This window comes from Saimiri boliviensis, chromosome 14 (assembly GCF_048565385.1).
Source record: "Saimiri boliviensis isolate mSaiBol1 chromosome 14, mSaiBol1.pri, whole genome shotgun sequence".
In the NCBI taxonomy this organism is placed as follows: Eukaryota; Metazoa; Chordata; class Mammalia; order Primates; family Cebidae; genus Saimiri; species Saimiri boliviensis.
This window is the reverse complement of record NC_133462.1, coordinates 95,924,466-95,945,693: the sequence shown is the minus strand read 5'-3', so window position 1 is coordinate 95,945,693 and position 21,228 is coordinate 95,924,466. Positions and strand designations below refer to the sequence as shown.

Genomic DNA, 21,228 nt, shown 5'->3' with positions numbered 1-21,228 from the left:
GACTAGTAAATACCTGAAAAAATGCTTATCATCTCTGGTCATTAGAGAAATGCAAATCAAAACTACACTGAGATACCATTTCAGGCCAGTTAGAATGGTGATCATTAAAAAATCTGGAGACAACAGATCCTGGAGAGGATGTGGAGAAATAGGAACACTTTTACACTGTTGGTGGGAGTGTAAATTCGTTCAACCATTGTAGAAAACAGTATGGCGATTCCTTAAGGATCTAGAAATCGAAATTCATTTTGACCCAGCAATCCCATTATTGAGTATATGCCCAAAGGATTATAAATCATTCTATTATAAATACCCATGCACACATATGTTCATGGATGAATCTGGAAACCATCATTCTCAGCAAACTGACACAAGAACAGAAAACCAAACACCCCATGTTCTCACTCACAGGTGAGTGATGAACAATAAGCACACATGGGCACAGGAGGGGAACATCACACACTGGGTTCTGTTGGGGGGTGCAGAGTTAGGGGAGGGACAGCAGGGAGTGGGGAGGCTGGGTAGGCATAACATTGGGAGAAATGCCAGATGTGGGTGATGGGGGGATGGGGGCAGCAAACCACCATGGCACGTGTGCACCTTTACAACAATCCTGCAAGATCTGTACGTGTATCCCAGAACTTAAAGTACAATAAAATTAATAAATAAATAAAATAGGGATCAATGCAGAGCAAAAAAGACTTGTTTTCAAAGGTAAAGCACAATTTTTATAGAAAAGATAGAAACCAAACACTGATTTGGCACATAATTCAGACATGTTATTGATCGATAAATATCTGAAAAATCAGGTACAAAAAAGTGAGTTACAGGGAACATTAAAATCTGAAAATTAGTGTGCATTTAGCAATAGGACAGTACCACAGGGGCAAAGGAATCTCAAAGGCCCCCTATAATCTAACATAAGCTAGCTGAGTTCATCTTGTTCTCAAATTGGACCTTCGACTCCAGCTTATGTGGCCCACTTCCCTACACTCTGAATACAGCTTGCTCATTCATACGTCTTTGCCTTTGGTGACACCTTTTGATGTTCATGGAAAAATCCTCTAATTCCTAAATCATATGCCTCCGTTAAAATCCCTCCCTAGATACACCTTTTCCTCACAGTGTTCCCTAGATGACAATACTATTCTTGCAGAATTGAGAGAGGTCTCACTTAGATAAGATCAAGAAACAGTCCCGGACCTGCCACGTTCTCACACAAATATGTATTACCATGAAATGACTCTCTCACTGTACCACACTTGTTTATTGTGCCCTGCCAAATTAGATCATAAACTATTCTGGAGGAAGAATGGTGTCCATTGTTCTCTTTGTTCCAAATCACCTGGTTGAATAAGAGGTTAATAAATGGTCATATACTTGCTATTTTAGACCTTAAAAAATTCTTCCTAAAAAAAACAAAGTACTTAAAACAATTACTACAAAAGCAAGAGAAGAGCTTAATCTTCCTAATATCTTTAATTTCAGTGGCCTAGGTAATGACTACTCTCTTCAAGTTTAAGTGCAATTCTTCGGAAGAGGTCGGAGGAAAGACGAGTGAGGAGAATGCAATTTTTTAATGTTCTAAGTACTACTCAAGAAGCAAAGAAGCAGATGTCCTTCGTTTCCATACAGACCAGAAATATGTGATGTAATAGGCTTCACACAGACTGAGAGAAAATCTGTTTATACGTGGGGAAGAATTTTTCACTGCACAGCTAACCACTGAAGCAAGCTTCTTAAAGGAAATTTCAAAAACCACGTAGACAACGATGTCTTTCCATTCGTTGGAACATTTTACTACTATAGGAACAATCGCTTTCTTGACTCTCCTCCCCCTGCCCTAGATCCATCATGAACAAGTGTCTTTGGAAATATCTTACATTTAGAAAGTTGGATAGTCTTACTGGAGTGAAAGAAATCGTTCTTACCATTTTTATTCACAAATAACATAAAAATGTAACAATGATTGCAAGTAGGTACTGAAGAAATAGAGATTACACTGCAGGTTTATAGAAGACACAAAGTCAAAGCAAAAGCAAGCAAAATGTCATCAAATGGAGAAGAAATTGTTCAGCCTTTCTCTTTTCTTGATCTGTACTCTGAAGCTGGCATAAACCCTCATGTTTATTAGAAATGTCCTCAGCAGGGAATCTTGAAGTAGGGATGTGTATCCTAGTCACTAATGGGATTATTTAATCTCCCTGAACCTCTGTTTTTCCGCCATTCATAAGATGAGAATGAGAATACTTATCTACCTATATAGGTGCGACCAGATGCTGTCATGAATATGAACATATTTGCTAAAGTAAAGTGAGCTATTACTGAAATGTATGATTATTATGGGAAATTTGGTGGGGAAAGTAGAATATGATTAGAATAGTATTTTACTCTATTATTATTATTTTACCACAGCACAATTGCCGATTTTCCGTTTAATACTTGTTGAGTACCAGGTTTCCAGGGTAGAGAAATAAACAAAACAAATACTCCTGCAGTGACTGAAGGAAAGCAAACTCTTGTCAAATACATGTTTGTGCCTCAGTACAATACAGCTAACATTTCCTGAGTGCCGGCTAGACAACAAGTGCATGAATATTTTCATATAAACACTCAGAGCTCAATCTTTTTGCTTAAACTATTTTCTGACATGGAAAGAGCCCAGGTTTTCTTTTAAAAAGATAGAAAATTTAGAATGCTCAGTAAAAGTTATGACATCAAATTAATAGAAATTGACTCAGTTTTTACAACTTAAATTTTACGGTGCTTGAACTAAATCAATATCGATTGAATTCTTTTGAGAAAACTTCAACCCTTACTAGTGTTGCTTCCCTCAGGTTGATTCAACAGAACTTTAATCCACCCAAATCATATGTGCTGCGCCTGGATGTGCCTCTGGAGAGCATCGAACTCTCCCTGTACATGAACAGCTTTTCACTCAACTTTTAAATCCCACTTCAATATCATAGAATTTTAGAATTACAAAAGGACCTTAGAGGTTAAAATCTTCCACTCATTCTAGGAGTCTTACAAAATATTCATGGACAATTTTGCCCTGTCTAAAAGCTAGACTCCCTTCTATTATGTAAACATCTAAAAAAAAAAAAAAAAAAAAGCATCATAGTCTTTCATTAGGTAGCCCAAACGATTATATCATTGGTAAAATATTAAGACAAAGTCCGTATTTCTGGAACACATTTAATGCCTCAATTTTGGAAAAAAAAAAGTCATTATTGTCCTCCATCAAAATTAGGTAGAACTGGAAAATTTTTTACATTATTAGCTGGACATAATGTATTTTTAGACCCTCAGAATAAAATACGTACATACTTGCTTTTTAACGCCTGAAATTATCATTAATGTTAGTAGTCTCCTCATCTCTTACATTATGTTAATACAGTATTTACTAATTAATTTACTCAAATATTTTACATTCTTAGTATGTGTCGTGTAGATTACCAGTCCATGAAAAAGATCAAAATTCAATTCTTTATCGTAATTTTTATGTGTTACACAGGGGTGACTCTCTTGCCTCTTCTGTAGCATCTCAGAGGCAATTCTCCACGCCCAACAATCTTCCCTCTCCTTCCATATGTTACCCCAGACATATTTGGGGTTCATAAGTGGAGGACCACAACCCCTGGGATACCTAAAATAAGCCCCTTACATGCACAGAAACGTTGGCCTGCAGGTTCGGTAGAATGTCCTTCTACCAGAGGACCCTGGATTCCAAAGGTGTTAAGCCATCTCCTGATGCACCTGGTAGAATTCTTTGCTGGCACTACAATTGTCTTTGGCTCTGACCTTCCTGAGCAGGGGTTCCTAACTCCCCAGGCCATGGACTGAGACTGGTCTGCTGCCTGCTAGGAACTGGGCTGTACAGCAGGAGGTCAGTGGCAGGCAAGTGAGCATTACCACCTGAGACCTGCCTCCTGTTACATCAGCCAGCATTAGATTCTGACAGGAGCGTAAACTCTGTCGTCAACTGCACATGTGAGGGATCTAGCTTGTGCACTCCATATGAGAATCTAACTATTGCCTGATGATCTGAAGTGGATCAGTTTCATCCAAAAACCATCCCAACTGGTTTTTTGGGGTAAAGCTGCCCAAGACGGAAACCAGTCTCTGTTGTCAAAAAGATTAGGGACAGCTCTTCCCAAGGATGGGACTTCCCAGTTGTGTTAGTCCATTTTGTATTGCTGTAAAGGAATATCTGAGACTGGGTAACTTATTCAGAAAAGAGGTTTCTTTGGCTCACAGTTCTGCGGGCAATACAAGCATGGCACCACCACCTGCTCAACTAGTGGTCAGACCTCTGGGAGCTTTTACTCGTGGTGGAAGGCAAAGGGGAAGCTGGTGTTTCACATTGCAAGAGAAGAGGGAGGTCCCAGACTCTTAACCAGCTAAACTAATAGAGCAATAAATCACTCATTTCCCTGGGGAGGGCATCAAGTCATTCATGAGAGATCTGCTCCCATAACACAAACACCTCCCGCCAGACCCCACCTCCAACACTGGGTGAATCACGTGTCATCATGAGAGTCAGAAAAGACAAAACATCCAAACAATATCCCCAGTTCTCACACCTGTGCAGTGCCTCCAATCAGGGTCATACATAAAGCTGCTGGTGCTGTCATTCGGCCTCTGAAGTTTTTGTTGCACGTGGGTGTGTGCATATGCATATCAGTGGTAACTCCTCAAAGCAAGCCTGGGACTTATCGTCATTTAAGTTTGCATCATGGCCATACTCTTTACATTCCAGTTCCTGGAAGAAAATCCCATGAAACTAAAAACAACAAAGCTGGCCTCCATAGCCACCTCCCTTGTGGGAAATGAGTCATCTAAAATTCACAGGGAGGCATGTTTGGCATGGGATATAGAAATGATCCTTTTTAATGTAGTGCTTTTGGTAGAAAGAATACCCACACTTGGGACAAGCATATTATACGCCATGAAAAACATACAACTTTGTGGTTCATATAACCTCCTCTGAGATGGAAGTCAACATGTATTTTTGATTTTAACCTTCAGACTCAGTACACAAACCCTGTCCAACTCAACTAGACTCCGTCATGCTGGGTGTTGGACAGAAATTACCGATGAGCTTAGTAAAAACAAACCAAGCTAAAGCAGACAACCAAAACTCCTCTGGAAAACATTTTTTTTCAAGTTCTTAAAGGCATTTTTATAGGCACTATTTCTTATGCTCTGAAGAAATTTATTTTATATAATCATTTAAGAGATTAAATAACTAGTATAATGAATAGAAAATTACTTTCCAATTATTTGGTTACATTTCTGTACAAGGTCAAATGTAATTCACGGGAAAACGGAATCTGTCCAAATAAACCAAAGAATGACACAAATAAAAACTGTCCGAGAATTCTGAATTATTTCTGGAGAAACTGTTATGCCATTGTGTCACTATAACCACTGTTAGCATGAGTGGCAGAGAACGTATTTCCAAGGCAGTTTTAGTGGCAAAATAAGATCTGAACACAATTGCCTTAAATAACTTAAAATAATCACAAATTCCATAATTAGGAATCTACTTATGGATCAAGGCAGACGAGAGGCAGGAGTAGGTGGCAGCTCCAGTCAGAGCAGCATGTGGAGGCTTCCACTGTGAATTTTTGCTCCAGATTGACTCCAAGAACAAACCAGCAATACTGAGATGACTGACAGACCCTCTGAAGGAAACAGACTCTTTCCTCAGGACCCCAGAGACACCCCAAATACTATGAGAGACCCAGCTGTGGAAGTGGAAAACGTCCCCAATGGAGAAGCTGAAGCTGAAAGAAGGAAACCCTCTGGCAAGCTTCCGAGCCTGATTCATCATTCACCTGGAAACAGACTCAGGGATGCTGCAGGGGGCATCGTGGGAGTGAGACTGGCCCTTCAGGTTTCCTGGGAGCTGGGTGAGGCCTGTGACTGCCAGCTTTCCCCCACTTCCCTGACAACCTGCAAGATCCAGCAGAGGCAGCCATAATCCTAGGTACACAATGCCAGTGACCTGGGAGTCTCATCCCCACCCACCACAGCAACCACAGCAAGACCTGCCCAAGGAGAGTCTGAACTCACACACACCTGGCCCTGCCCTACATGACGGTCCTTCCCTACCTACCCTGGTAGGGAAAGACAAAGGGCATATAATCTTGGGAGAGAAACCCACCAATGGTTTCTCTCCACAATACCACAGCTGATGCTTTCTGGGATGTGCCACCTCCTGGCAGGAGGCCAATCAGCACAAACATAGACCTCTCAATCAACAAAGTTAAGAACCCTCATGGGTTTGCTGCACCCTACACCACCTCCTCCGGAACAGGCACTGGTATCCACAACTGAGAGATCCATAGATGGTTCACATCACAGGACTCTGTGCAAACGATCCCCAGTACCAGCCCAGAACCAGATAGACTCACTGGGTGGCTGGATCCAGAAGAGACAACAATCACTGCAGTCAGCTCACAGGAAGCCACATCCACAGGAGAACAGGGAGAACACTACACCACGGGAACACCCCATGGGACAAAAAATATCAGAACAGCCTTCAGCCCTAGACTTTGCCTCTAACACAGCCTAGCCCAATGAGAAAGAACCAGAAAACCAACCCTGGTAATATGGCAAAACAAGGCGTGTCAACACCCCACAAAAATCACACTAGTTCACCAGCAATGGATTCAACCCAGGAAGACATCCCTGATTCCCCTGAAAAAGAATTCAGGAGGTTAGTTAAGCTACTCAGGGAGGGTCCAGAGAAAGGCAAAGCCCTGTGGGGGTGGGGAAAAAAATCCAAAAAATGATACTAGAAGTGAATGGAGAAATATTAAAGGAAACAGACAGCTTCAAGGAAAAAAAAAAATCCAAAATTCAGGAAAATTTGTTCATACTTTTAGAAATGTAAAATGCTCTGGAAAGTCTCAGCCATAGAATTGAACAAGTGGAAGAGAGAAATTCAGAGCTCAAAGATAAGGACTTTGAATTAACCCAACCCAACAAAGACAAAGAAAAAAGAATAAGAAATTATGAACAAAGCCTCCACAAATTATGGGATTATGTTAAATGACTAAACCTAAGAATAATTGGTATTCCTGAGAAAGAAGAAAATTCTAAAAGTTTGGAAAGCATATTTAGGGAAATAACTGAGGAAAACTTCCCTGGCCCAGATAGAGACCTAGGCATGTAAATACAAGAAGCATGAAGAAGACATGGGAAATTCATCACAGAAAGGTCTTTGCCTAGGCATATTGCCATCAAATTATCCAAAGTTAAGAGGAAAGAAAGACTCTTAAGAGCTGTGAGACAGAAGCACCAGGTAACCTGTAAAACCAAAGTCACCCGATTAAAAGCAGATTTACCTGCATAAACCCTACAAGCTAGAAGGGATTGGTGTCCTATCTTCAGCCTCCTCAAACAAAACAGTTAGCGGCCAAGAATTTTGCATCCAGTGAAACTAAGCATTATTTAAGAAGGAAAGATACAGTCATTTTCAGACAAACACACACTGACAGAATTGACCATTACCAAACCACCACTACAAGAACCGCTATAAAAGGAGCTCTAAATCTTGAAACAAAATCCTGGAATCACACGCAAACAGAATCTCTTTAACGCATAAATCACACAAAACCAATAAAACAAAATTACAAGGTAAAAAGCGAAAACAAAACAACACAGACTATGCAGGCAACAAAGAGCATGATGACTGCAATGATACCTCACATTTCAATACTAACATCGAATGTAAATGGCCCAAATGCTCCACTTAAAAGATGCGGAACTGCAAAATGGGTAAGAACTCACCAACCAACCATCTGCTGCCTTCAGGAGTCTTGCCTGACACATGAGGACTCACAGAAACTTAAAGTAAAAGGCTGGAAAAAGGCATTTCATACAAAAGGACACCAAACTGAGCAGGGATAATTGTTCTTAGATCAGACAAAACAAATTTTAAAGCAACAGCAGTTAAAACAGACAAAGAGAGATAGTACATAATGGTAAAAGGCCTTGTCCAACAGGAAAATACCACGATCCTAAACATATATGCGGCTAACACTGGAGTTCCCAAATTTATAAAACAATTACGAACGGTCCTAAGAAATAAGGTAGACAGCAACACCATAAGAGCGGGGGACTTCAATACTCCACTGACAGCACTAGACAGGTCATCAAGACAGAAAGTCAAGAAAGATACAATGGATTTAAACTATACCTTGGAATAAATAGACTTAACAGATATATACAGAACGCTTCATCCAACAACCACAGAATACACATTCTGTTCAACAATACATGGAACTTTCTCCAGTATAGACCATATGATAGGCCATAAAACGACCCTCAGGAAGTTTCAGACAACTGAAATTATATCAAGCACTCTATCATACCAACAGTGGAATCAAACTGGAAATAAACTCAAAGAGGAACCTTCAACACCACACAAATACATGGAAATTAAATAACCTGCTCCTGAAAGAGCACTGGGTCCCAAAGCAAATTGAGATAGAAATGTAAAAATTTGTCAAACTCAATGACATATTTAAATTACACAACCTATCAAAACCTCTGAGCTACAACTAAGGAGGTGCTAAGAGAAAACTGCATAGCCCTTAACACCTACGTCAAAAAGTCTGAAAGAGCACAAACAGACAATCTAAGGTCGTGCCTCAAGGAATGAGAGGAAAAACATAAACCAAACCCAAACCCAAACCCAGAAGAAAGGAAATAGCCAGCACCAGACTAAATGTAATAGAAACAAACGAACAAAAATACAAAAGATAAATGAAACAAAAAGCTGGTTCTTTGAAAAGATAAATAAAGCTGGTAGACCATTAGCAGAATTACCCAAGAGAAGAGAGAAACATCCCAATAACCTCACTGAGAAGCACAACGGAAGATATCACAACTCACACCACTGAAATACTAAAGATCACTCAAGGCTATTACGAACACCTTGACAGAAATAAACTAGAAAAGCTAGAAGAGATGGATGAATTCCTGGAAAAATACAGCCCTCTTAGCTTCAATCAGAAAGAATTAGATGCCCCAAACAAACTAATAACAAGTAGCAAGACTGAAATGGTAATTTAAAAATTACCAACAATAAAAAGTTCAGAAGCAGATGGAATCACCACAGAATCCTACCAGATATTCAAAGAAGAATTGGCAGCAATCCTTTTGACACTATTCCACAAGACAGAGAAAGAAGGAACCCTCCTTAATCCGTTCTATGAAGCCAGCATCACCCTATTACCAAAGCCAGGAAAGGAGACAACTAAAAAGAAAACTACAGAGCAATGTCCTTGATAAAGATACATGCTAAAATTCTTAATAAAATACTTGCTAAGCAAATCAAACAACATATCAAACAGATAATCTACCATGATCAAGTGACTCATACCAGGGATGCAGGGATGGGGTAACATAAGCATGTCAATAAATGTGCTGTACCACATTAACAGAATTAAAGACAAATATTACATGATCATCTCAATAGATGCAGAAAAAGCATTTAACAAAATCCAGCATCATTTTCTGATTAAAACCTTCAGCAAAATCGGTACACAAGGGACATACCTTAATGTAATAAAGGCCATCTATGCCATACCCACAGCCAACAGAATACTGAATGGGGAAAAGTTGAAAGCATTCCTCCTGAGAATGGAAACAAGACACGGATGGCCACTCTCACCATTCCTCTTCCACATAGTACTGGAAATCCTAGCCAGGGCAATCAGACAAGTGAAAGAAATAAAGGGCATCCAAACAGATAAAGAGGAAGTCAAACTGTCTCTGTTTGCTAACAATATGATCATCTACCTTGAAAACCCAAAGGACTCCCCAAGAAAGCTCACAGAACTGATAAAATAATTTAGCAGATTTCCCAATACGAGATTAATGTACACAAATCAGCTCTTCTATACACCAACAGTGACAAAATGGAGAACCAAATCAAGAACTCAAACCCTTTCACCATTGCCGCCAAAAAAGAAAAAAAAAAAGAAAAAAAAAATACTTAGGAATATATCTAACAAAAGGGTGGACAGACCTCTAGTAGGAAAACTACATAACACGGATGAAAGAAAACATAGATGACACAAAGAAATGAAAACACATCACATGGCCCTGGATGGGTAGAATCAATATTGTAAAAATGAGCATACTGCAATGTACAAATACATGCAATGTATAAACACGATGCAATTCCCATCAAAATTTTACCATCATTCTTCACAGAGTTAGAAAAATAGTTCTAAGGCCGGGCGTGGTGGCTCATGCCTGTAATCCGAGCATTTTGGAGGCCAAGGCGGGTGGATCACCTGAGGTCGGGAGTTCAAGAAAAGCAGTTCTAAAATTCATATGGAAACAAACAAGAGCCAACATAGCCAAAGCACGACTAAGTAAAAGGAACAAATCTGGAGCATCACACTTCCTGATTTCAAACTATAAGGCCATGGTCACCAAAACAGCATGGTACTGGTATAAAAACAGGCACATAGATCAATGGGAACAGAATAGAAAATCCAGAAATAAAACCAAATACTTACAGCCAACTGATCTTCAGTAAAGCAAGCAAAAACATCAAGTGGAGAAAGGACACCCTTTTCAACAAATGGTGCTGAGATAACTGGCCAGCCACATGTAGGAGAATAAAGCTGAATCCTCATCTCTCACCTTATACAAAAATCAACTCAGGACAGATTAAAGACTTAAACCTAAAACCTGAAACTATAAAAATTCCAGAAGATAACACTGGAAGAACCCTTTTAGGCATTGGCTTAGGCAAAGATTTTATGACTAAAAACCCAAAAGCAATTGCAATATAAACAAAGATAAATAGCTGAGAGATAACTAAAGAGCTTTTGCATGGCAAAAATAACAGTCAGCAGAATAAACAGTTAACTCACAGAGTGAGAGAAAATGTTCACAATATATACTTCTGACAAAGGACTCATATCCAGAATCTACAACAAACTCAAACAAATCAGTAAGAAAAAAATCAATCAACCCCATCCAAAAGTGGGCTAAGACATGAATAGACAATTCTCCAAAGAAGACATACAAATGGCTAGCAAATAATTTAATAAATGCTCAACATCACTAATGATGTGGGAAATGTAAATCAAAACAACAATGCAATACCACCTTACTCCTGCAAGAATGGTCATAATCAAAGAATGTAAAAAAAAACAACAACAACAACAACAACAGTAGATGTTGGCATGGTTGTGGCAATTAGGGAACACTTCTACACTGCTAGAAGAAATATAAACTAGTACGGCCACTACGGAAAACAGGGCGGAGTTCCTTAAAGAACTAAAAGTAGAATTACCATTTGATCAAGCAATACCACTACTGGATATCTACTCAGAAAAAAAGTCATTATTTGAGAAAAGATACTTGCACATGCATGTTTATAGCAACACAATTCACAACTGCAAAATCATGGGACCAACCCAAATACCCATCAATATATGAGTGGATAAAGAAACTGGCATACATATACATGATGGAATACTACTCAGCCAAAAAAGGAATAAATTAGCAGCATTTGCCATAACCTAGATGAGATTGGTGACTTATTCTAAGTGAAGCGACTCGAGAATGGAAAACCAAATATTGTATGTTCTCACTGATATGCGGGAACTAAGCTATGAGAACACAAAGGCTTAAGAATGACACAGTGGACTTCGATGACTTGGTGGAGGGGGGGGAGGCACAAGGGACAAAAGCAACAAATACAATGCCGTGTATACTGCTCAGGCGATGGGTGCACTAGGATCTCACACATTACTAAAGAATTTACTCATGTAAGCAAATACCAGCTGCACCCCAATAACTTGTGGAAAATAAAATAAAATAACAAAGAATCTTTCTATGAAGTATTTGTTATGCACTAGGCATGGTTCTAAGAGGTTTACATATATTGATTTATTTAATATTCTCACCAACCACCCTCAGGGGACACTATTGTCAACCTCATTTTACAGATGAGGGAATGAGACGTAGAAAAGTTAAATTGCTTACTCAATGTTACACATAATATGTGGCAAAGACAAGATTTAAAGTAATTAATAATGTGACCGTATTTTAGGGGAAAGTTCAATTGACTTGAGGAAATAAATGTGAAATGCATCAGCATTTTCTTTGTGTTTCAGCAGATAATGCATTGTGCCTCACTGCCACTGATGAACCACGTAGGAAGCTAGGCGAGAACAAAGCCGTGATTAACCAGCAGTCTGCTGGTCAGGAGAAGGGTGAGAAGGTGCCAGTGGGGTCCTACCCATTCTCTATGAGCTTATCTAGGACTCTCCAATCTCTCTACTTTCTCATTCTGCCTAATACAAAATACATTACAAAACCTGTCTTCCTGAGACTAAAATAATTCACCCATGCTTGGTGTCCAGGGCCCACGTTAATCATGTCTGAAACTTGGTTTAACAAATGCACAATGAATCATCATCGCTTTCATCTCTTTAAACTATGACAGTCATTAAAACATACCTAACTTGACTTCAAGATGCGCAGGGTAGAGAATCAGAGGGTTGGATGGGCATGGGGAGCTGGGTGCAGGCTCAGTCTCATCTGGCCTTCACTTGCCTTCCTCTAAGCCAGATTGCCTGAGGGGAGGAGCAGTGTAACATCTGCTTCCAGTGATGAAAATCCACCCTACCAACAGAATGGCCATACATTGAGAATAGGGAAGTACTGAGTTCTGAAACTCAGTACTTCATGAGTGAAGACTCATCCCAAACTCCTTCGATGTAAGTTTACTATCTATCTGTGGATGTTATCAGACTACATAATCTTGTAAATTTATTTAGACCATCTTTCAGTTATTTTGAGTGAGTTATGCTTTTTCAATTAGTTGATGGTTGTTTTTTTAAAACTGAGAAGAAATGCAGATAACTGTTTTCTCACCATAAACTGAGCACATATGATGCTTCAAGCCATATAAATGTTTCATGGGTTTTGTGAACTGTACTGGTAGGAAGAGAATTCTGACATGTCACCTCATAATTCTTTGTGTAAAATCAACATGACAACAGCTTGAAATTGAAATCTAAGTTCAAACCTGATTAATAGTTTCATAAAATCTACAGTGGTAGTAAGTGATTGCAGGAAGGAAAAAATTATCTGGGTAGTTTTCAGCCATACTGATGTGTACAATGAATCTAGGGGTGATTAAATGTTAAGTGCATAAACAAATGAGCTAATATGTAAGTGGAATGTTGATAAATTATTGATCGATGGCCTAAATAGTACATACGACTTAGTTATATCACTGACTATCTAGATGATTCTGCTTTCCTGAATTGGTTTTTCTAGCTCCATTCTTTCCAAATCATCAGGAATGCTTGATTTACTACCTGGCTAACCAGGAGCTCACAGGTATCTTCTCATCCTTGAGCCAAGGGCCTTCACTCATCACTGTTTATTTCCTTGATTATTACTTGCAAGTGATAAATGTACTTGCTTTTCATCATCTCTTCTTCCAATACATGCCCCATGATGAGAAGGACTCAGCCTGGCTTGTTATTCCCATAAGGACAAAGGCCAACTAAAAATAAGAAGCTCGACTCTACGTAAAGGACTGAATTGTGCCCCACACTAAATTTGCATGTGGAAGTCCTACCCTCCAGTGTGACTTTATTGGAAGAGAGGGCCTTTAAAGAGTTAATTAAGGTTAGATGAGATGACAAGGATTGGGCTTCAGTGTGATAAGACTGGTGTTCTTCTAAGAGGAGAAAGAGACACAAGAGATCTCTCTCCCTGTGCATGGGGAAAAGGCCACATGGGAGGGAGTGAAAAGGTAACTGTCTCCAAGATAGGAAGAGCAGTCTCACCAAAAGCCAACCCCACTGGCACCTTCGTCTTAGACTTTCGGCCTCAAGAACAGTGAGGAAATAAATATCTGTTGTTTAACTTACCCAATCTGTAGTATTTTGTTAGAAGCCTATAATTACTAACTGACTCATATATTCTCCATGTTAAAAATAAGAAAAGAAGCACCTTTTGCTTAGGGCGTTTATTTTAGAAAGCTTGTACATCTTTGTCATATTGAAATGTATGTAAATATTCTTAAAAGATAACTTAGTCTTATTAATTTTAAGACCCAAAGATGCTGTTCTGAAAGCCTGGGAATCATCACTTTGAAAATTATCAAGGAAGATAACACCTCCATTTCTCAGGTTCAGTAGGAGGCTGGGAGGGTATGTTCCGCAGGTATCTTACTCCAAGTTGCAAGACAACCTCCTTTTATAAAGACATAAGAAGTTTATTTTTTTCTTTGGAAAAGCCAATTGTCTAACAGAGACGGTTACCCCAATTGCTAAGAACGTTTAAAATGAAAGGTGTGTGACAAATGGGACTGTAAAGTCCCCTTGAGGACAAGTTATTGCTTACCTTGAGAATTTGTATGTTAAAGGTTGTATCTGCTTTTTATATAAAAAGGTGAGAGGTTTTTTTTTTTTTTTTTTTTTTTTTTTTTTTTTTTTTTTTTTTTTTTTTTTTTTTCTGTCTTTGCAACTGCTGAGCTGATTTCCTGAGAAGTGCATCTCACTTTGGTTTCATGCTAAAAGAAATAAAGGTTATTCAATTAGAAAAAGAGGAAGTCAAATTGTCTCTATTTGCAGATGACATGATGGTATATTTAAAAGACCCCATTGTCTCAGCCCAAATCTCCTTAAGTTGATAAGCAACTTCAGCAAAGTCTCAGGATACAAAAACAATGTGCAAAAATTATGAGCATTCCTGTACATCAGCAACAGACACACAGAGAGCCAAATCATGAGTGACCTCCCATTCACAGTTGCTACAAAGAGAATAAAATACCTAGAAATACAACTAACAAAACATGTGAAGGACCTCTTCCAAAAGAAGGACAAACCACTGCTTAAGAAAATAAGAGAGGACAGAAACAGATATAAAAACATTTCATACGCATGGTCAGGAGGAATCGATATTGTGAAAATGACCATACTGCCCAAAATAATTTACATATTCAATGCTATCCCCATAAGCTACCAATGACTTTCTTCACAGAATTGGAAAATAAACACCTTAAGCTTTATACGGAACCAAAAGAGAACCTACATAGCCAAGACAATCCTAAGCACACAATTATGGAGACATCATACTACCTGACTTCAAACTGTACTACAAGACCACAGTAATAAAAACACCGTGGTACTGGTACCAATGTAGACCATACGGGACAGAACAGAGGCCTCGAAAGTAACACCACACAGCTACAACTGTCTGATCTTTGACAAACCTGACAAAAACAAGCCATGGGGAAAGGATACCCTAGGTAACAAATGGTGTTGGAAAACTGGCTAGCCACATGCAGAAAGCTGAAACTGGATCCCTTCCTTGCACCTTATATAAAAATCAACTCCGGATGGATTCAAGATTTAAAGATAAGACCTAACACCGTAAAAAACCTAGGCAGTACCATTCTGGACATAAGCATAGGCAAGGACTTCATGACTAAAACAGCAAAAGCAATGGCAACAGAAGCCAAAACAGACAAATGAGATCTAAACTTAAGAACTTCTGCACAGCAAAAGAAATTAGCATTAGAGTGAACTGGCAACCAAAAGAATGGGCAAAAAATTTTGTGACAGAGATGAAGAGACACTTTTCAAAAGAAGACATTCATGCAGCCAACAAACATGAAAAAAAAAAAAAGCTCATCATCACTGATAACTAGAGAAATGCATATCAAAACCACTTTGAGGTACCATCTCATGCCAATTAGAATGGCAATCATTAAAAAATCTGGAGACAACAGATGTTGGAGACAATGTGGAGAAACAGGAATGCTTTTACACTGCTGTTGAGAGTGTAAATTGTTCAACCATTGTGGAAGACAGTGTGGTGATTCCTTCAGGATCTAGAAATAGAAATATTGTTGGACCCAGGAATCCCATTATTAGATATGTACCCAAGGGATTATAACACTTTCAATTATAAAGACACGTGTACACATATGTTTATTGTGGCACTGTTTACCATAGCAAGGACTCTGAACTAACCCAAATGCCCATCATAGATAGACTGGACAAGGAAAATATGTCACACATACACCATGGAATACTGTGCAGCCATAAAAAATAACTTCATGTCCTTTGCTGGAACATGGATGAAGCTGAAAACCATCATTCTCAGCAAACTGACACAAGAACAGAAAACCCAACATTGCATGTTCTCACTCATAAGTGGGTGCTGAATAATGAGAACACACAGACACAGGTAGGGGAACATCACACACTGGGGCCCAGGGGCTGAGGGGCTAGGGGAGGAATAGCAGAGTGTGGGCGAATTGGGGAGGGATAGCATTAGGAGAAATACCTAATGTAGATGACGGGGCAATGGATGAAGTAACAACCACCATGGCATGTGTATACCTATTGAACAAGCCTACATGATCTCCACATGTATTGCAGAACTTAAAACATAATATTTTTTTCTAAAATATAAGTGGATGGTGAACAATGAGACCACATGGACACAGGGAGGGGAACATCACACACTGGGGCTTGTGGGTGGTGGGGGAGGGGTGGGGAGGAACAGGCAGGGGTGGGGGGATTGGGAAGGGATAACACGAGAAATACCTAGTGTAGTTGATGGGAGGATCAGATGCAGCAAAGCACCAAGACGTGTGGATACCTATGTAACAAAATGCACGTTCTGCACATGTACCCCGGAAATTAAAGTGTAATAATAGTATTTCTTTCTCTTCTACCTTCGTGGAGAAGTTTTCTTGGTTGGGGGGAGATTTCGTTTTCAATTATGTGTCTCTAACACCTCCCAGTCTCAGTGAGAATGTTAAACATATATACATATATACATATATATGCATATGTATATGTATATATATATATATTTATATATATGTATATAAACATCTTCTAAATTAATACTTTATCTCTTCATCTGTCTTAGTCCAATTTGCATTGCTGTAATAAAGGGATACCTGAGGCTGGGTAATTTATAGGGAAATAAGGGTGATTAGACTCATGGTTGTGCAGACTGTCCAAGAAGCATGGCACCAGCATCTGCTTCTTGTGAGACCTCAGGGAGCTTACAACCATGGCAGAAGGCAAAGGGGAGCTGGCATCTAACATAGTGAGAGAGGAAGCAAGAGAGAGACGGGGGCAGTATCACACTTTAACAACCAGATCTCAGTGAGTGAAGAGAGCAGGAATTCAGCCATTACTGTGAGGAGGGAACCAAGCCATTCAGGAAGGATCTGCCCGATGAGCCAACACCTCCCTCCCAGCAGGCCCTACCTCCAACACTGGGGATCACATTTCAACATGAGACTTGAAGGGCCCAAACATTCAAACGATATCACCATCTCTGTTACTACTGTATCTACACAGGTAATGAGGGGTTCTGTTAGACTTCATTACATCTTAATTCTGCTGCCCATATCAGATAAACAATGGTAGGCTGGTAATGAGGAATCAGAAGTAGAGGCCAAAAGTGGTTTTACTCAGATGGCCATAGCATCATTTTAAATGTTTGGAAAAATTAGATTTCTTGGGTTAGTGCACTGATTAGTGGAAAATGCCCTGTGCTTGCAGTTGGAAGAATGTGGATCTGAACTCCGTTCCACCACTGACTCTCTCTGTGAGTCTTACCAGTCTCCTAATTTCACCCTGAAGCCCAATCTCCTCATCTGAAAACATCTCTTGTTTCTTCTAGGGTCACTGAGAGACCAGATGAAATATTACAGGTGTGCTTTGCGTGATGAACACTTGTACCCTAGTGTTTTCTTAGTATTCACTAACCTTGCCATCTAAAGGGACTGACATTTACCAGCTAGTTTCCAAAGGGGCTTACTCCTAAAGGAAAGGAGAACTGATCTTTCCATTTCCAGTTCATCTGTCCATTCTTCTACTCCTTTAAACTTCTTCATAAAGACTTTCTTGCCTTTCAGCATTATATTCTATCTTTAATAACATAGGACATGGTGCTCACAGTTTTGCACATTTAATTTGTTCTGCATTGGGGGTTATGGTTCCTAAGGGAGATGCCCTATCAAGTTACCCTGTCTTTTCAGCTCAAGAATTCAAGGTGTTTATAAACTGAGGAAATACAATGACTTCAAGTGGAAAATAAAATGAAGAATAACTGCATACTACAAGATAGCAGTGCAATTTAGAGCTAGAACAGGCCTAGTGTGTTCTAAATCTAGCATAAACACATTTTATGTTATAAATATGGATTTTAAGTAAAAAACCAAGCTTTCTGTTGTGATTTATTTATTTAGGTTTCTCTCTAATTTGGTTGAGGTCTCTCTTTAAAGGAGGCCAGAAGCCAGCCCATCTCCAGGAGAGCCCTGGCCAGGAGGAAAGGAAGGCTCTGGGGTGTCATTCAGGTAAGGCACAAGGAGGAGGCAACACCAAAACACAGGAACAGAAGAAATCTCTAACTTACACATCGTGGAGAAGGTCGGGGAGCGTCTGGAGCCCGAGGGGCAGTCTGAAGGCCGTGAGGAACCAGAGAGCAGAGGGAGGGCCTGAAGCTTTCTTCTCGGGCTTTCCCGTGAGGGTGTGGCTTTGCTGATTTAAGAGAACACGTGGAGCTGGGCTTATTTACAGGGCTCTGGTGTCGACCATTAGGTTTTATCATGACCAGCAGCTGTGTGATGGGTGGGTTCTGACTCAGCGGGATGGGCCGCATCACGACCACTCAGGGAGGGGGAGGGTTACCCAGATCGGAGGGGATACAGTGAGACTGGGCTTCAGACAACTTAGGTCAGGTCTGAAAATGGATGCTGAGGCAGCAACTATTAAACACATTTATGGCAGCTTTCCCCGAAACCTGGCTTTTAAATCATTTATATTACACATGAACAAAAACTAAACTGAAAATATTTGGAAGTAACCCCTTTGGTTTGCACTAATAAGCGGGAATCAAGTTTCTAGGTTGTCCTGTTTTAAGTCAAATGACAATGTTATTTAAGTTCTCCTATTCGTAGGTTCTCCTATTATAAGTAAAATGACAATGTCATTTCATCTTAAAGCTAAGATATGAAAATAGAGAGGGAAATATGTAGCCCTTTACCTGAGGTGTCAAAGTGTTTCTGTTCATAAAGGCCGTTTTAAGTTTTAGTTTCAGATTGATCTTGTTACTTTAGTGCAGTCTAGGTGAAAATATTCTTTTGAGGCTGTAAGACACATGTTCCCATTTGGAAAAAAGATATTTCATTGACCATATATGTTTCTACTATGACTGTCGAGTGTTTCTTTTATCTAGAGGTTTATATTGCTAAAGAAGTTGCCTATGGTTACAGTTTGCAGCCAACAAGTTACCCTGAATTAGCACAGGTGGCTCTTGCTATAGGAATGCTGTGGCGTGAGGCTTAACCATAGTTCTCATATTGTGGTTCCCGAACCAGCAGCATCAGTTGTGTCTGAGAACTTATTATAAATGCAGATTCTCAGACCCCACCCAGACCTACTGAATAAGAGACTCTGAGTGGAAACTAGCAATCTGTGGCCCAACATGCCCTACAGGTGATTCTGGACTGCACTAGAGAGCCATCAATTTAATGTTACAGAAACCCCTTTAGGGTTTCTGTAGCACATTGCTTCAGTAATATAAATGTTGACTTTATTTTACTTAATGGCATATGTGATATAAATGGTATATTAATGTCATATAAATGACTATAAATGGTAGCACATTACTTAAATAATATAAATGGTCAACATTTTAAAATTCTTTTAGCTGGTACTGAAAACCACCATCCTGTTTAACAAGGGTTCAGCCTAACAACAGTGGTGGTCATCACAATTCACAGTTTTGGCCAGTTGGTCCTGTTCATAGACACAGTCAGTGATTCACCCAGAGGACTCACAATGAGTTGCAAACACGTCCCTTCTGCAGAGCTCAGACCGGGATGCCTTTTGAGGTGCTAACTGGCAAAATAAGTTAAATGTCGTTGCGATTTACCCTGCCCTCATCTTCACCCTCATTCTGGGTCTTTGCTTTCCTTGAAACAGTCGCTTTCTCTGTGACCTTATTTATCCTCTCTCACTGTGTGCCCTTCCTCAAACTTGCAGAGAATCCACAAGATTCAGTAATCACCTTCTGAAGGTAGTTTCAGAACTGACTGCTCTCTTAGCTATATCTCTATCTTAGTAAACACAGTCACTTACATGTCCTCCTGTTAACATCAGCACAAATAAATAAAACTGAATGTGTGCCTCACATCAGCTTCCTATCTGAGCGTCCACATTTTTGTCAGTGGGAGGTTGCACAGATCTACAAGTTACCCTGATTCCCCTTTCTCCTTTGCTGGCTTGACCCTGGAATGAGCTATAGATTTTCATAATATATATCATATTTATCCATTTCTCCATTACTGTATTTAGAATGTAAACACCGGAAATGGGAAACTGTTTTCCAAAAGGCCTTCTTCTGTCCCTTTCTTATTCCCTCCCTCTCTTTCTTCCCTTTCTCTTAATTCCGTCCTTTTTTCCTTCTCTCCTCCTTTCTTTCCTCCCCTTCCTTCCACAAACAGATGGCAAAAGAAATGATTTAGCTCCTCTCCTTCTAGGTGTCCCACTGACTAAGAGCAGCCTTTGCATTCTTGAGCCTCAAAGTTCTCCACGTTCTGCTGACAATCTACTTCTTTCATCTCCCCTCCATCCACTTCCTGTATTGACTCTTATTGTGTCTCAAACTCAGACACACCGAAAAGCCTGATTGAAAGAGATATTTGAGACCAAATCCTAGGGTTTCTGACACAGTAGTTTCATGGTAAATCCCAAGATTTAACATTTCTGAAAAGTTTTCATGTGCTACAGATAGAATGTTGGTATCTCCCACAAATTCATATGTCCAAGTCCTAACCCCACAGTGTGTCTGTATTTAGAGATGGGGTCTCTAAGGAAGTCAGTCAAGTTAAATGAAGTCATAGGGTTGGGCCCTGGCCTGATGAGATTAGTGTCCTTATAAAATAAGGTGTTCTTATAAAATAAAACACCAGAAAAAGGAAAGGAAAGGAAAGGAGAAAGGAAACGAAAGGAAAGAAGAAAGAAAATGAAAGGAAAGGAAAGGAAAGCAAAATCAGATGTGGGTGTAATGCACACTAGCATGAGCAGGGGTGCGGTGTTGGTGGCGGATAAGATAATCAGGGAAGCCTTCTCTGTGAATGTGATAGAAGTGAGGGATGAGCCCTGGGAACTAATTTGAAGTTTCTTCAAA

General features: G+C 39.7%; 1 long non-coding RNA gene across 2 annotated transcripts in view; it reads right to left on the bottom strand.

The window, feature by feature from the left end:
* The window catches only part of LOC120363007 (uncharacterized), a 57,954-nt gene that overhangs the window by 6,884 nt on the left and 29,842 nt on the right, over positions 1-21,228 (bottom strand). For both annotated transcript variants that reach the window (XR_012513632.1, XR_012513633.1), the window contains exon 2: positions 14,407-14,575. This is a non-coding gene — a long non-coding RNA (uncharacterized LOC120363007). The remainder of the gene's footprint in view (positions 1-14,406; positions 14,576-21,228) is intronic.